Genomic DNA, 16,411 nt, shown 5'->3' with positions numbered 1-16,411 from the left:
CCCCTAAGAGCACTGTTCGGAAAACTGAACAGGAGTGACAGTGTGAAATTGAGGAACCGTAACTATTCCTGAGACCTTCTGTTTTGAGCAAATGTCTTCCTGCTTCTAGTCTCGACAGGATGCTGTACCTAGGCAGATGTAAAAAAATGTTTCCAAGTGTGTAAATCTTCTGTGACCACCTGAGAACGGTTAAGAGTTCCCACACACCACATCTTTCTTTTTTCTTTCTCAGGGAACCCGTAATATATTACTATCTGACCCAAAAGAGCACACACTAATGAGAAAAACAGTATAGGAAAACAACGTTTTTGAGAAGTGTCCAGTGCGAGTTAAACCCAAGTATTAGTTAAAATATTTTATATGTACTAAAGGGAGAGATCTCCTTTCTCCAAGTTCTCTAACTAACAAAAAAAACCCCAACAAGCCAAGGGGTGGGAAGTGTCTTTTTCTTCAGAGCTGCTACTTCTGTCTTCACTCGCCTGGTTTGGGTCTCGGTACCCTGCGGCCGTGTTCTCCCTCGGCGCCAGCTGAGGGCGGGAGTGGCAGGATAACCCTTCCCAGGCTGGGGGCGACGCTGTCCCTACAGCCCGTCCCGGGCGCGGCGGTAGAGGGACCAGCGCGGAGCCGAAGTTTGCCAGTGACGGAGTGGCTGCAGAGGCGCGGCTGCCGCCCGGGAGCTCCGACCCCGCCGCCCCCGCTCCTCTCCGCCTGGCCGAGGAGCCGCCTATGTCCCCGGGCTGCGGCGCTGCGGTGCCGGGGCAGCCCCCGCGCCCGGTGTCCGCCGCCTGACGGGCGGGGCGGCGGGAGCGGCTCCGCCCCCGCTCGCTGCCAGGGCGGCTGAGGCAGCGGCCGCGCTGTCCGCGCTCGCCGCGCTCCCGCGCCGGGGCAGCGCCGCGCCGGGACGATGCGAGTGGGCGCCGCGGGGCGAGGCGAGGGCGCGGGCGGCCGCGGCGTTGGGAGCTCCCGGCCCATCCGCCGCCCCCCCGCCCCGAAAGAAGTGCAGTAGTTTGTGAAGCGCAAGATGGCGGCGCGGCCGTGAGCGCAGGCGGCGGGCGGGCGGTGGTGCGGGCTGAGGGGGCGAGGCGGAGCGGCGCCGGCAGGTAGGGACTCGCTGAGGGGGGCTCTCGGAGGCGGGAGGGCGACCCCGCTGCCTGGGGAGGCGCGCCCTGCCCCCGCCCCCGCTTCCCCCGGGAGCGGGCCGGGCGCTCCCCCGGCGGGGACGGGACAGCGCCGCCGCCCCGGAGCGAGGGCGGCTCCCGGCCAGCGGGGGCGGGCGGGCCGGGGCTGGCGGGGACGGCGCCCGCGGGGTGGGCGCGGTGGGGCGGCCGCGCCCCGCCCGCCTCCCCATTGTCTGGCGGCGGCGCTGCCCCCGCGGCCGGGGGTCATCGCCCGTCGGGGGTGGCGGGCTCTGGGCGGACTGGGGGAGGCAGAGCGGAGGCAGAGCCGTGGCATCCCTTGGAAGGGGACTGTGCGTGCCCCCCCGACCCGGTCCGCACTGGGGTCAAACCCCTCCGACCCTGAGGACGGGCTCCTCTCCCTTTTCTTCCTTCCTCCTCCCGGTGCCGGGAGCCTGTGCGGGGCATTGCTCACCACAAGGCGGAGGAAAATCCGTCTGACTCGTCAGTCAGGAGAATCAAGAAGTTCAATCCCGATGCGCCCAGAGTGTCACCTGGTGACACCAGACGCCCTGGTGTCACCGCTGGCGCTCAGGCGGACGAACGGACTGACAGACTGACGGCAGGCAACGAGCCATGAAGTTCTGGCTCCAGAGTTTTCTTGCATCCCGTGGCGTTGCGGTGCGGGGGCGAGCGTAGAGGAACAGTACGGTGTATGTGCAGGCAAAGTTGGGGAAGATGTCTGGTTTACTCCTTTGGGGGTGCCTGGGTTTTGGGGTACGTTCTGATGCTCAGCTCTCCCCTATACCAGGATGTGCAGCACTGGAAACCAACACCGACTTCAATAAACCATGTAATGGAGGCAGTTCTGGATCTCTGAAAGGGCTCAGAGTATCTGCAATAGTGAATGTTATCTGGTAGGTACTTGCACTTTATTTCTGAGCTGCTTGGTAGGTTAAATAGTTAATGGAAAGATGGAGAAGTTTACTGTATACAAAGTGTCATGTAAAATAGTGAAGGCTGAGATGTCTCAGTCTGCAAGCTGGCATAGGTGCCACTTATTTTTAAAATAAGACATACACAGAGAGTATACTGAGCATTTCAAAATGCATAAAAACATTGTGTAAATGAAAAGTGGATTTTGTTATGAAACTTGTTACATGGAAACAAATATTCCCTCAAACGTAGGAATGAGAGAGGAATTTTAAAACCTGTGCTGTTGGTTTTCACCAGCAGTCTGTTTTTTTTGTTTTTATTCAGAAGGATTTCATGCCAAAAAAAAGAAAGCTTGGGAGAACTTACAGAAACCCTGTTTAAAACAACCTGTGTGATGCAGACTAGAGGACTGCCCTGAATTAAGACCTCTTGGAGCAAAAATGCATCATTTAGAAACCCTTTTGTTACTTTCTCTAAACATTGCCAGCAAGGCAGTCTATTTCTCTGATGTTAAATGAATTCCCCTGAGCGGATTAGAAGTAGATGCCATTTTGTGTAACTGAAATTATTTGCTTTTAAGTTTAGGCTAGTGGTTCTTGTATCTTTGCTGGACTGAAAAGCCCTCTGCTACCACATTTGGGTAATTGTGTGTATGTTTACTATGATTGTCCCCAAACCTGACTTTGTAAAACAGTACTTTGAGGCAGAGCTTTCCTTTGGGAGGCTTACTTTTCTACTTCCCTAATGTTTCTCGTGGCTCTCTTCTGGATTCTTTCCTCTCTTGCAACACCTCTCTTGATATGAATGCTTTTAGCTGGATCCAGTGTCCTGATATCTAGTCTTAATTACTGTCATTTATAACTGTTGTTTATTACAGGAATAGACAATATTTATCACAAAGTTTTTCACAATACTTACTGTTGGAGACTTAGAGCTATGTATCGAACAATTCTCCCTTTCATAGATTCTCCATACCGAAGAATTTCTATCAAATAATGGATGTTGTAATATTGCTAAGATTCCTTTTGTTCCTAATGTATTCAGAAGGCTGTTTCTTGTGTCTTTTGCTTCACTGGGCCGTTTGTAGCATTTTAATTAAGCTTATTGCTATCGCTGAGATTTTCCCCCTGAGATTTTCCACCATTTGTTTATATGTAGTCTGAGGGAAAGGTTTAAATTTTGGGTTAACTTTCTCATCTAGTTGTGATAGATGACCCATTTGTTTGTGTGTAACTTTAGAAGAGTCTTATTTGAAAAACAGTTATTTGTCTTCGAAGTCAGATTATTTCCTTAAATCTGAGTTCAGGATTTTTTGCAGCTTTATGAAGCTGGAACTTTTAAAGATCCAAGTACTACACATAACTCGTGGCTTTTTCTGTTTGCAAATAATAAATACAACCAAAACGCAGCTAAGCTATGGCTAATCTTTATCTTGGTGATCAGTTTCTCTTTACCTATCAAATTGAGGTCTAGTAAAGATTTCACAGTATCAAATTTAGTGGTTTTATGTTTTCTAATTTTTATAAATCCCGACCTTGCTGTAAAATTTTCAGAACAATCAGTGTCTGTTAAAATCCTGTGTGATAACCGTTTTGGGGTCATGGCATGAGGGAATGTTCTGAACATTTTTAGCTGAGTGCATGGACATGCGGTTCTCTTCTGTGTATTAATGGTCAATATTCCCTGTCCTTGTGCTTTAGATGCGAGGTCATTGATCCATAAATGCCCAAGATGGTTTGCCTCTGAGTCGTCAGGAACTTGTAAACAAGTGATGCCATTTTCAGTATAGTCCCTTTTTCCCTTTTGTTTGCTTCCTATTTCCTAAATAGGCAGCAATACTGATTGTAGCGTTCTGCTTGTGTAGTTCTCCACTACCTGTCAGCAGCATTGCCTTTGCTGACTGTATACCTATAAGAATACAATTTTCTGTTATTATTTAAATTTCTAATACTGCCAAATTAGGCATTAAAGGGATGTGACTACTTACATTTTCAGCATTATTAGTTTTATTAATTCAAATTTAGTCTTTCATTCCAATTCATCTTTCCTCTTTTTTCCTTTTTTTTTTTTTTTTTAGTTTTCATAGCTAGTTGAGGACTTTCCCAAATAGTCAAACCATTTTGCTGCATAAACAGTTCCTTCTTTTTTTGTGGAGGTGGAAGTCACCAAAATGATACATTTCCTTATCCTGTACCAGCCAGATGACATTTCATAATTTTGTGCCTTGCACCACTTTCACTGATGGTTCATTTCCAGTTCTGTGCTCTTTCTGTCAAGGAACTGGATGGAACTTCAGGGGATCCACTCAGGTCTTTTTCAGAGTTCAGTGGACTGTAATGTATTTCTTAGAACAGTGCCTCTACTATCAGTGGATTCTTTCTAACCAGCTTCAGGGATCAGCCCAAATTGAGCAAAAGTTGTCTGTTATCACTTGTTAGAAGATGTGTACCACTCTTTTATCCTTAAGAGCTTTGAGATCATAATCAATGTTACAGTTCAGTATAACTCACTGTAAAAGAGTATCATCTAAAGGGGCAGAAAGTAGTGTACATTTCTTATACCATTAAAATTATCAGAAGACACATTGTCACACTAAAGCACAGAAGACAGGAAAATTGCTGATGACTGAAGGAGGAACGGGTGTAGCGTGATTGGAGAACCTTTAGGAAAAACTGTAAAGTATTTGCAATATGCTACTTTTTGCACTCCTTGAAAGATTTCGAAGTAGCAAAGAACTTAATGTTGTGAACATTCTTTAGCATTACCTCTGCTTGTGCCTGACAGGTCTAAAGGAACTTTATATATTCTACTTCAAAAGAACAGGTTCCACGTGGTGTTTGGAGCCGTTTAAGAAAGTGACTTTGGTGTTCTAGATTCACTTCATGCAATTTGGCCTTCTCTGGTGTTGTTTTGCAATATGCTGCTCACCTTCCTGGTCTAATGGTCTCAGTAGGATTTGGAGGAATTTCACATGCTTCGAGGGGACCCACAGTTTGAAGCCATTGCGCAAGCAAGACTTGAAGGCTGACAGCTCTGTTTAAAGAGTGGGCAGACAGAGCTGTGTAATGAGGCGCGTGTAATGCCAGCCCTTGCTGCTTGGCAAAGCCTGCGTCGTTCTGTGAGCGCCAAATTCACCCCACCAGACAGAAGGATAGAAATGAGCTTTTGAACTTTCTAATGATTATGGTAAAAGCTCCACATGTTCAGCACTGTGAATCGTCAAAGCATCTTCGAACGACATTTATTAGATGGAAAATAGCTGTTAGCTCACAATGAATTCTGTGATTTGGGCAATCATAGAGATTTTAGGGCTTGAGTCATTGGTTATAGGTTAGAACTGTGATTATTTTAACATTGTTTTAGCTTAGAAAGGTGCTAAGAACTTCATAGATGGAAATGCATGTTTGTATAGTCCAAGGCAATCTTGGTAGAGGTGTCTAAGCTTGCCTTTCCTAAAGCTATGAAATAGATTAACATACACAAAATACGGTACTAATGTGATTACTTTCCTCCCTGTGTTACAATGGAAAGACTTGGTTTGTATGTCAAAATGCTGTTGATTTTAAAACTCTTCTCCTGGGTCTGTGCATGGGTTAAGGTTCTGTCTTGGTAATCAGATGGTTGAGATCTAGGAATGTTGTATGTCCAGAAAAGAGTAAAGGGGAAACAGTGGGGAAGGAGTCAGGAAAGGGCAGTTATTACTACCTGGCTGTAGAAGACTGGAAGTACAATGTTAGTTACAGCTGTGTGCTTCCTCAAAAACTCCAGATTTCTAGTTAATCTTTAGAATACCTTCAAAGTAGAAAGTTACTGCCTTTTTATAAATGGATCAAATGCCTTCAGCAAATCAGTGAGAGCTGAGAGTACTCTGCAAATCCAAGTTTTATCAGGAGGAGTTGGACACTTGGCAGCAGTTTCCAAGTGAGTGAGATGGAGCAGGCATGAAAGCTCGGAGGTTTCTGTTTCTCAGCAGGATTTTCAGCAAGGTGAAGTGCATCTGTAGATTCAGTGGAATTTTTGGAGCGTTCAGCACTGCACAATGTTCACCCTTGTTTGCTATGTTAAATACTTAATGGCTCTCTGTCCTGCAGACTTCTCAGGGGGGATCTGGTCTGACAAAAGGTTTCACCACACCTGGAGTGTCATATGAGTTTGGGTTTTTTGTTCATGGATCGATTTGAGGAATTGATGCCCATACAAGATCCCTTGCTGGTATTGTAGGTATCTGCTTAAATATAATGCAAACACAGACAACTTCACTACTTGCAGCTTATAAGCATTTTCCAAATTTGACTTCTTAATACATTTTACTTAAATTTGTTGGTGAATAGAGAACTAACTTTTATTGCATTAAAAGAAGTAATTTAGCAGGGAATAAACTACTTTTGGCAAGGTTTTTTTTGTGAGATGCCTACAACTTTGGGTGTTTTATCAGTCCAAAACCATTCATTTTCGCTCTGATTCTTGATAAGTAGCGCTTTTTTTTTAGACTCTCTATTTCCTGGGTTCCTCCAGGGGAAGTGTAAGGCCTTGCTAATATCAGCTGTTTGTTTCTTTAGGGGGAAGGGAGGGAAGAGATGGGAGAAAAGAGTAATATTGAAGAAAAGTAAGTTTACTCTTTCTACACATAGTAAAGAAATAGTCACAAGCACGTGTCCTTAGAAAGAGATATTAATCATTGTACATAATGTCCAGAGAGGGACAAGTTTTACATCACTGTGTGCACTGAAATTATAGTTCAGATTCTTTTGTTTTAAAGTATATTAATTAAAACAAAATTCTTTTGTTTCCAGTATATTAATATTTCCATGGATGATGACAAGGAGTGAGGAATACTTTGACTGCAGTTTAAGCCAGATGCGTATGGGCACAAGGTAGTTCTAAGGGCAGAATTTGCAACTATATGCTGCTTTATATGAGTGAATATCCTATTTGCAGATGTAATGCTCAATTACAGATAGTAATTACTATCTGTGAATTACTGAACAGGAGCCGTCTTCTTCACCAGGCAGTGTTTAAGCCCTGTTGCTGCAGAGAGCTAGCGAGAGAGAGAGACAGGCTGAGGGTGAGAGCTCACTGGAGGTTTGGGACTGAAGATTGCTTTACACCAGAGTAGGTTCTTCAGCACTACTTTGTGTGGAAAGATTCAGTCATTTCCACCCAAAGCTCAGTCAGCCATTTCATCTTGAGATACCCCGCCCTCTGAAACAAATATTAAAAATAAAATGTAGGTTTTGGCCCATGCATATCCCAGTAATTTCAACTGATTAAGTTGATGCTTGTAATTGGGGTCTAGACAGGCTGTGTTTTGCAGAATATAAGTACCTTTTTAAAATTTCTGTAGAGAGTGTTACAAGATTTATGTAATCCCTTTGATATTATATTTAACCGAATAACAGCTTGAAAATGAAAGAGTTTGTTTAGTTTACCTTTGTCCTAGATTCAGTTTTAATATCTAATGTTTAAATGGAGGGAGGATTGATATTTATTCTTAATGATTCGTGCTGTCTCAAAGCACAGTGGTTTCTAGTTGTGTGCTGCCTTTCCCACTGGGGGATGCAAACAAAAGAACAATAATTTCAGACTCCTCCTTTAGTTTCCAAGAGAACCTTAGCTGCTCAGGGATAGCTTTGAATTTTAAAAGCATCTTTCTTCCAAATTATGTATTGATTGCACACAAAATAGCAGTGCTCTAATGTGCAATTTAAAACAAATGCATGATGGTGCTCATTTGCTTTTAGTGCTGCTTTTTCCAGCAGAAAAACAAAAAGGGGATTCTGTTCCCATAAACCAGTCTTGCAAAATCCTTACAAACATTTATTAGTCTAGACACAAAATATTCTCACCCAGCCTCAGCTTGACGATGATAAAAAAAAAAAAAAAGGCAGAAAAGCAAGCTAATATTGTACTTGGCTGTCAAAAAAGGAAAAGAAGGAAAAAAAGAAAAAGCTTGCCCCAGGCTACTGAACCAGTAACATTTTGCTGGGGCTGCCTACAACAACAGATGCATCTAATTCCCATGGGGTTTCCAGGCCTGCTATTCTTGATGCTAAACTTGGACACTCTTACAAACATTCTCTTTGAGTACCACACGCCAGTCGTATCCTGGGTTCTTCTCATTTGGTTGATTTAATAATGATACCAGACATGTTTGTCTTACCTCTCCTGACCACTCTTTGTATTACCCCATCTCCCACAGATATCATTTAACTAATGCATTAATTCAAAAATAGTCCTAATGGATGGAACCCGGAATAATGGAAATAGGTGACTTGATCACAGCTTGAATCTGAACATAGGGAACCCTGATATAAATGATTTCTCCTAATCCTAATTAGGATTTCTCCTAATCTTGATTTGAATTTATGCTTTTGATAACTTTCATAAATGGCAAGTGATTCTCATTGTTTGATATTGTGGTAGTTTGCTGAGGTTTTTTTGTAAACGGATAAATTATATCAGGGATTGTTACTTTATCTCAACATGCTCTCAGAGTATTAGTTTTTACTTCTGTTATTTTCCTAGAAAACAGTGTATTATGCATATCTTGTTTTTCAGTTAATGATTAGTTCCTGTTATTCCAAATTTATGTCAAACTACATTTGATTGGAAATTAAAATTTTAATTTAAAATGCACCTAAATGGCATAACATGTCTGTATTATTAAACTACTGTAAATATGTAGCATATCTAAGAGTACATGTATACAAACATGACTTTTTATTTTAAACCTACTGATTTGTGAGACAAATTATGATACTTTTTTATACTCCCTAGATTAAATTTATTGTTTCTGTGATGATGTATCCATGTCTGTTAAGATTTTAGCCCTGGCAGAACTTATCCTTAAGCCTGAATTGGACATCTTACACAGAAAAAAAACTGTCCTGCTTTTTAAAGTTTGAGGCAGGAAGTTTTGTCGTTCAGGAAGTAATTTCTACCTTCACTCAGTGCAGATGTCTACAAAGTGAATTTCTGTGTATAAGGTTAGTCATTAACCGCCAATAATTCAGCATTTTCACTGAGAATTTCCAACTTAGTTAAGTTAAAAAGTAACAATATGAACTAAAACTATCTGTTATAATACTGATTTTTTTTTAAGTCCTTTTATTCCGTTAATAAAAACTGAGCTGTTTACAGTTATAACAGAACTTCCAGCAGTAGTGTCTGGTTTAATGTCAGTAAATAAGATCAGTGTTTCTCATATGAGGGAATGTCTTCAGTGTGTTCTTGAAACATTAATGTAAATGAACAAAATCTTCCTGATTAAAACTTAGAGTCTAAATAATAGGTGGTTTAGACATAATACCAATTCTTCTCTTCCTTTCTTCCCAACTCTCATGCTGTTTTGTGCTGTGTAATGTGTTTTAGGCTTTTCTATTACCTCTTACATGTGTTTTTACCAACACATACAGTATTTCTTAAAGAAATTTTACTGCTCATTCTCATTTAAATCAGTGAGAGTATGATGTTGATCCTAGGATATTTATGAAGCTTTAAGCTACCTGTATTTTTTTAAATAGAACTAATCCATTTTTTGGATGGTGTTTAAATCTAATGAAAAAAGGAAAAAGAAACTCCACGGCTATTAATTTTAAGTAGAGTGTTTTAGTCAACTCCAGATTTTCCACTTACATCATGTTGTGCTAATTTTCCACCATTATACTTGAGAGACACAAAGTGAAAGTGGGCAGTCTGTTTTCAGTGATTTGCTCTCTTACTTCCCTGCCAGGACTGAACATTGGAGGTTTGTGTTTCTCCTGCAGGAGTGACTCACATGACAGGTAGCTCCAGCAGAGCAGGGCTCCAGCTTTCCTCGGCCAGTGGCTCCCAAACTGGGGATTGTCCTCTCCAGGGCTCTGAGCAGTGATGAGAGGGGTCACATGTCTGGCACAGAGTAAGTCACAGAGGTCGGGTTCACAATCAAAGTTTAGGGCATTAGCCTGGGAAACAGTGGAACAGGGAACCAGCCTGGTGAAAGACTTGTTGATTCTTAGCTGCTGCATTGAAGGCCTTTGTTCAGGTGAGCTGGGAGCAGCTTGAGAGTGCTGGGTGCCAGGTCAAGCAGCACCTGTGAAGTGGAGCCTGTGAAACATGGTAACTGCAAGTCTCCTGTTCCCTGTGCCATGGCCCAAGAGACTTGTTCTGATTTGCTGACTCTTCAGGACTCTTCATTACCCCATGCTAACTCAAGTACACAGTCATCTCTCCAACTTCTGCAGTGACTGTACTTCAGATTCAGCTTTCCAATCTACACATTGTACTTGAAAGCCTTTGTAGTCCCCTGTCTTTCACCCTTTTTGTCACTGGACTGATAGGCAGTAAACAATGTTTATCCACTCTGTGGATGAATGATGGGGGCGTGGGGTGGGGGGTGAGAGAATTGGTCTTGTCACACATAGAATAAGACATTATGGCCCACAGAAATCAGCAGGAGTATCTAAGGAATACAGTACAGTACTCAGCAGGGGCATGGAGTCACGTCACTGTTGCAAATAAAAATGCTTTGCTTTTCACAAAGGTTAACTTGGTACACAGTGGTATTTTACTAGATAATTGAGACCTGCAGAGAGTGTTTATGCAGGCAGCTTGGACTGTCCTCTTTTTTCTTTTTTATATGCTCAAACATCTCAAAATCCTGAGGAGAAACATTAGAGTAGAAGGGACTTTTGAAGATTGTCTAGTTCAGCTTCCTGCTCAAAGCAAAGTTTTCTGTGATGGTTGATAGGGTTGATTTGGGGTCTTAGCAAGTTTTGAAAACTTGCAAGGATGGAAATTCCTTAGAAGTTCCTGGCAGATTTTTACAAACTCTCCAGACAACTGGTTATAATTCCTCACCAGTGCTGAAGTGCTGTTGCTCCACTCACTCTGCCCCTAAAGTCATCTGCAGCAGACATAGAGTATGTTAGTGTTGCAAGGAAAGGCAAGCCTGAGTTAGCTTGATTGTCTCACCCTGGTCCTGGCAGTAATGTAGTGCTGCACTGGGAATACTTGCAGTTAGACCAAGTGCTCTCAATACAGAGAGGGGAACTTATATGTTGTATTTTTACTTGTTAATCTGCTGCTCCATGAGCAGCATTGTTTGGATCAAGTCAGAGGATAACATCACGGAGAACTTCTATAAGATCAGCTGTGCTTGCAAGCATGAACATACATTTCTTCTGCATTTTTCCAGTATGGAGGAGTCCGTCAGTAGAGACTAAGTCAATTCTTTATTTTGTCTGTTCTTAATTTATGTGATTCAGTTTACAATTGTAAAGCTATTATATGACACTGGAAACATTCTGTAGCACCTTAAAAAGAATACCAGCTCTGAAGTCACATTTTTTGCATCCAAAGTGGAGATGTAAATCATGTGCCACTGAACATTAAGGACTTTTTATGCACTCTGCAGTCCTTGACCTTCTCACAAAGTGGGAGCAGACCTGCAAGGCTGGAGGAGCCTTTATGGAGGACATGGGGTGGGAAGCAGGTGGATCCAAGGCACACAGGAAAGGTTCTGAGCAAGCACATTTGAGCAAAAGCTCATAGTGGACCAAGTGGTAGAGGAGCCTCTAAAGAGCAGTTGAAGCCTTGAAAATGTGCCTTATAGTCTTCATCTTGACATGGCATTACCTAGGTCCATGCAGTAGAACTGATCTTTTTTGCTTTTCAATTGACACTCCAAGTCCTTGCTTTGTCCTTATTCATAAAACAGTGGTTAATACAAGCACTGGATTTATACATTTGTTTCAAGTATTTTGGGATCCTTTACAAGTTACTTAAATTACGGGTCTGTGTTCTGGTGTATGCAAGTCTGTGTGCATATGTGGAGCACACAGCAGTGTGTATTAGTGTCACCTGATCAGTTCACTCTAAGTCCTTGTTTTCAGTTTCTTATGATGGTTGAAATGAGAATTTCTCACATTGTTTCTGTCTTGAGGCTGCTTTTATTCTCTGTTCATTGAGTTTTGGGGGAACATTAGCTGGTTCAAGAGTAAAATTAACAGAGTGAGGAGGGAAGCAAGGAGAGGAAGACAGGCAATCTTCATGTAAAAGCCATATTATCTTTCTTTTTCTGAGCAGCTCTGTGCCTCAGGGATTTGACATAGGAACTTGAAATTTGACAAGGATCTGGCCTCAAGGTCTGAGAAATGCATTCCGCTGTTTAAAAAAAAAAGAGAAAGTAGAACTATGAGTCATAATGTGTCACTACCTTTTTGTACCCAAGGTAGAATTTGCAGGATGTTCTATTACCTGCTCTTGATCATGCTTTTATGCCTGTCGTGCACATCTGCAGACTGCTTTAAACCACCTATATTTAATGGATTCTTCCTTCTCTATCTGTCCAGGTTCTTGTATTGTCATACATCAGGGTAGTCCTTAACCTGCTGCTGCTCCTTGGGCTTCTGCAAATGCCACAGGCCTAGCAGAAGGTATAAAAGCATTGGGAGCTGGTAAGCCCTGAGACCCAGTCCTACTTTTTAAGGGTAGAGTGCTACTAATACTCTTAATTGCTGTTGAGAAGTACCATTTTAGCAATGATAGCCAAATATTAATGAAAGCAGAAAGCAGCCGATATGAAATCTGGTTTCCATTGTGACGAGGGCGTTTACGGTTTGTCGGAATCAGTGGAGGAGGGGGAGAGGAAAGCAAGACAATCTGTGCTGGGCTGTGTCACCTCGAAATCGCGGGGGTTCCTGTACAGCACCAGGGATGACTAGGGAATGAGTCGGGCTATCTAGCGAGGAGACCATCTGTAGGACTGCAGCTTGGGTCTCTGGAGAAGCTGAAAGGTGTCTGGGGACATGAACTCCAGAAGTTGAAGGAAGGCCTTGTACTTGCAGCACTGGACTAGGGCCTGGGAAAATGAATGTCTCTTGAAATTTTTCATCTGGGAGAGAAAAAAAAGCAGAATCAAGTTCAAAGGAACATTTTGTGAAGTCATATGTGTGCCAGATTGTTTCATTTTAAAGAAAGAAATCCCATGAGAATAAAACCTTTCGTTTTGGTATTTTAAGGAATAGCTTTTTTGATAAACAGTTCTTAAAATTAATAATTTCTTAGTGTTTTAATTTTTTTAAAGCCAACATGAAGTATTTGGAGAGTGGAATTAAATGTTTATTCAACGCAGAACACATTAAAATTTCTCTTCATGTCAGTAATTTATTTCTTCATCTTTTCTTTTTTCTATGTAACAGCACAGCAATTAAAACAGCTGTAACTATGCAAAGAAAAAAGAATTCCCCAACTGCTGCCATTTTATTGGATATGATAAGTCTGATACTCACTTTCAAAAACAGTCATGCAGATATGTCTGACATTAAAAGTACTGAGTGCTCACGGTTTGAATTGGACACTTCAGAGTCAATAAAACAAAGGTCTGCCCATGGGAGGTGTAGCTGCCAAAGGTGTCTGTGTCACACAGAAAATACCTGCCATGTGACTGAGGAGCAGAGACATGGACCATTAAAGGTATGCCTTCATCAGTGCACCACTAGTTGTTAAGTACTCAAGATGTTTGGTCATTAGCTTTATATGATCAGATACATGGCTGTGGCTTTCTCTGTCGAAAGCAGGGGCACAAGTTACTGTGCTCTCCGTAGAGGTACCTGGGGTATATTGTGCTATAGAGAAAGATAATGTAGGTCATTTAGTGGTTGCTTCTGGCATGAAATTCTGACCTTTACTTTGATGGAACTGTTTGTTACCCATTAAAACCAGCACTGAGAGGAAGTAACTGAGAAAGTCTAGTCACATGTCCCGTGGCAGGCTCCCTTCAGCCTCTGCTGGGCTTTGTGTCAGCTTTCCAGTGCTCCATCACGGGTCTGGCTTTGGCACAGCCTGGAGCTCTGTGCGGGCAGTACAGCAGCTTTTGGTACTTGCCTCCCTCATTACCAGTCCTAATGCAGCAAGGACCCTAAGTGGGCTTTATCTTGGTAATACATGAGGAATTCTGCTGAAATCAGTTTGACAAGTTTCACTCCCATGTTGGATTAGTATAAGACCTTATTTTAAGGAGGAATCAAATGTGAATATTGCAGGATTAACATAGAGATACGGCTTTATTTTGGAGTCATAAGCAGTAAGGCCTTCTGAACTTTGCAGATAATGAACAACTGAAGAAAATGGCACTCTACAACAAAGTCCTTCACCCTTTTCACTGAGAGGCTGCACAGATCAGAGTATATTAGCCTACACTGAGCTCTGCAGAATAGTTTCTGACACAGATACATCTACTCTGAATAAATGGTAGTAGAAGGAGGTTAAACAAAGGATCAACAACTGCAAATTGTCATGGATTATAAGAAGGCAGCATTTTGTGTGTTGAGAGAGGTCGTAGGCAATTTGTAATCTAGGTGGATTTAGATATTAGAAGCAGGTTCTATTGCTTCATCTTCTCCTAAGCCACTCTGAGCATATTCTTAAAATCACATTACATGGGGTTGGATTTTTTGTTGCCATGCTTTTCCTGCATGCTGGATGGAAGTGTCATACAGCAATGCCTTTTCACAAAGCATAGACCCTGAACACACAGTGAACATTTTCTGTAAACTTATTTATTTTTCTTTCTGCATCAGCTACTCTTGTTTGGGGGGGAGGGGAGGAGGAAGTGAGTAAAAAATTTTTTCTGGAAGCAGGTTCTTTCATGTGTGTCTTCTGTGGTCGACTCTCTGTCTTTTTGTTCTCAAACTGTAATCAAATGGGCAGAAGGTTTCTGCCTCAATTTAGAAAATATTTATATGTCTTCATTCAAATCGGCTATAAAGACAACTTTCAATGTTGAATTCTGCTCTAGAATGAATCTGTCTTGATATAATTATTAATTAATGGGGATTGCTAACTGTTTATGGTTTGTGTCTGAAGAACAGTGTCCTGAGAAATTGCCTGCTGAAAGATAAAATATCAGATCCTGGACTTTCAAAAAAGTATGCCTGCACTTGCTGGTTTATGTTCCTATAAAAACATCTGTTTTGTGGGCTGATTTGCTAGGAATGTCAATTCTATTAAAATCGGAGGTGAAATTACAGAAGGGGATTGCAGTGTAAATAATTGAAAGGTTTTCTTCAGATTCTTTTATTAAAAAATGCTGGTTTTGAGATAAAATAAACACCTGGATTATTTCATTGCAAACCATATTTGTATTTGAATGTCAGTATTCACAGGGAGGGATAAAAAGATAAAATCTTTAACAATATTTTGTCACATATTTGACCTTAAGGTACGTAAGGGACAAGCAAAAGCATTCTCTGAACCATTAGTGACGACCTTCAGGAATTCATGGAATATGGAGGAGGTTTCAGTGGACTTGAGACAGGCAAGCACAATACTGGGCACAAGACTGCCCAGTCTTAACCAAGGACCCTGCTCTGCTTGAGCAGAGGAGGAAAACACATAAGTGAATCACAGGTTGGTTGAAGGGATCTTCATTCCCAGCTCAATACAGGAAGAACTTAGTAAAAATCAGTCTGTAAGAACCTAGAGAATTGTAACAAGGTTCTTAAAAAGGTGGATTTGTCAAAACCACACTGTCAAGACAATCTGATTTCATTTTTTGTTGGAGTCATTGGTCTACTGGTACAGAATGTTGCAGATCTTACTGAAGTCGAGCTACATGGCAAGGTCCCACACACTCCTGTAAGGAGAGCAGGAGAGGTATTTTAGAGGAACTGAAGATTCCAAGGATGATGCATAACTGATTGGATAAACTTCGTAACTGTGAGTTTTCATAATCCTCTGCTAAATTGAGAGAACATGTCAAGCACGGTGCTACAGGTAGAATAATCACATTAGCACCAAGGAGGAGGGCATGGAGGTTTCTGTAAAGTCTGTAGAGGAAAGAAGGCTGGAAAGGGTTGCAAGGGTTGAGATTTTAATGAATGCTGTCATAGCTCTTCATAGCCATGAATTAAACAGGGTTTTGACATCACAACATCCTTTTTTAAAAAAACCGCATCTTACATAGTGTCATCAGAAGAGCACAGATTCAGCTTTCTTTTTCTGAGACCTGTTTGCATCAAAAAAACATGTTGCTATCTTGGTAAACAGAGGAGGGACAGGATAATCTGCCTATGCACCGTAAGCAAAACTGAAGCACAGCAGAGATGTGATACAGATTTAGCTAAAAGGCTGCAGGTGCTGCAATTGCATGTAGACCTGTTGGCTTACAGGCACTGTGAACACTACTGAGTACATGAGGAGACTGGAGAAGAACGTTTATTGATTTGTTGAACAGGTTTCCCATTTTCTTCCTTATCTCCAGCCTTGCCTTGAGCATGCTTCAATACTGCATGTCGGATCAAATGTTGCTTTCACTTGCACTCCAGGCCAACCCAGAACGGGACCCTTGGCAAGCCCCTAAGCTCACTTAGACTTCTCTG

General features: G+C 42.1%; 1 protein-coding gene across 3 annotated transcripts in view; it reads left to right on the top strand.

Moving 5' to 3' along the window:
* Positions 1 to 878: 878 nt before the first annotated feature.
* The window catches only part of ZHX1 (zinc fingers and homeoboxes 1), a 29,618-nt gene continuing 14,085 nt past the window's right edge, over positions 879 to 16,411 (top strand). For 2 of the 3 annotated variants that reach the window (XR_007200020.1, XM_048287084.1), the window contains exons 1-2: positions 879 to 1,100; positions 1,927 to 2,032. The gene's annotated coding sequence lies outside the window, so the exon portion shown is untranslated. Of the gene's footprint in view, positions 1,101 to 1,413; positions 1,829 to 1,926; positions 2,033 to 16,411 lie in introns of those variants that run through there. The other variant, XM_048287085.1, reaches the window with a different exon arrangement.

This window comes from Corvus hawaiiensis, chromosome 26, assembly GCF_020740725.1.
Source record: "Corvus hawaiiensis isolate bCorHaw1 chromosome 26, bCorHaw1.pri.cur, whole genome shotgun sequence".
Taxonomy (NCBI): Eukaryota; Metazoa; Chordata; class Aves; order Passeriformes; family Corvidae; genus Corvus; species Corvus hawaiiensis.
This window is presented reverse-complemented; position numbering and strand designations above follow the sequence as displayed.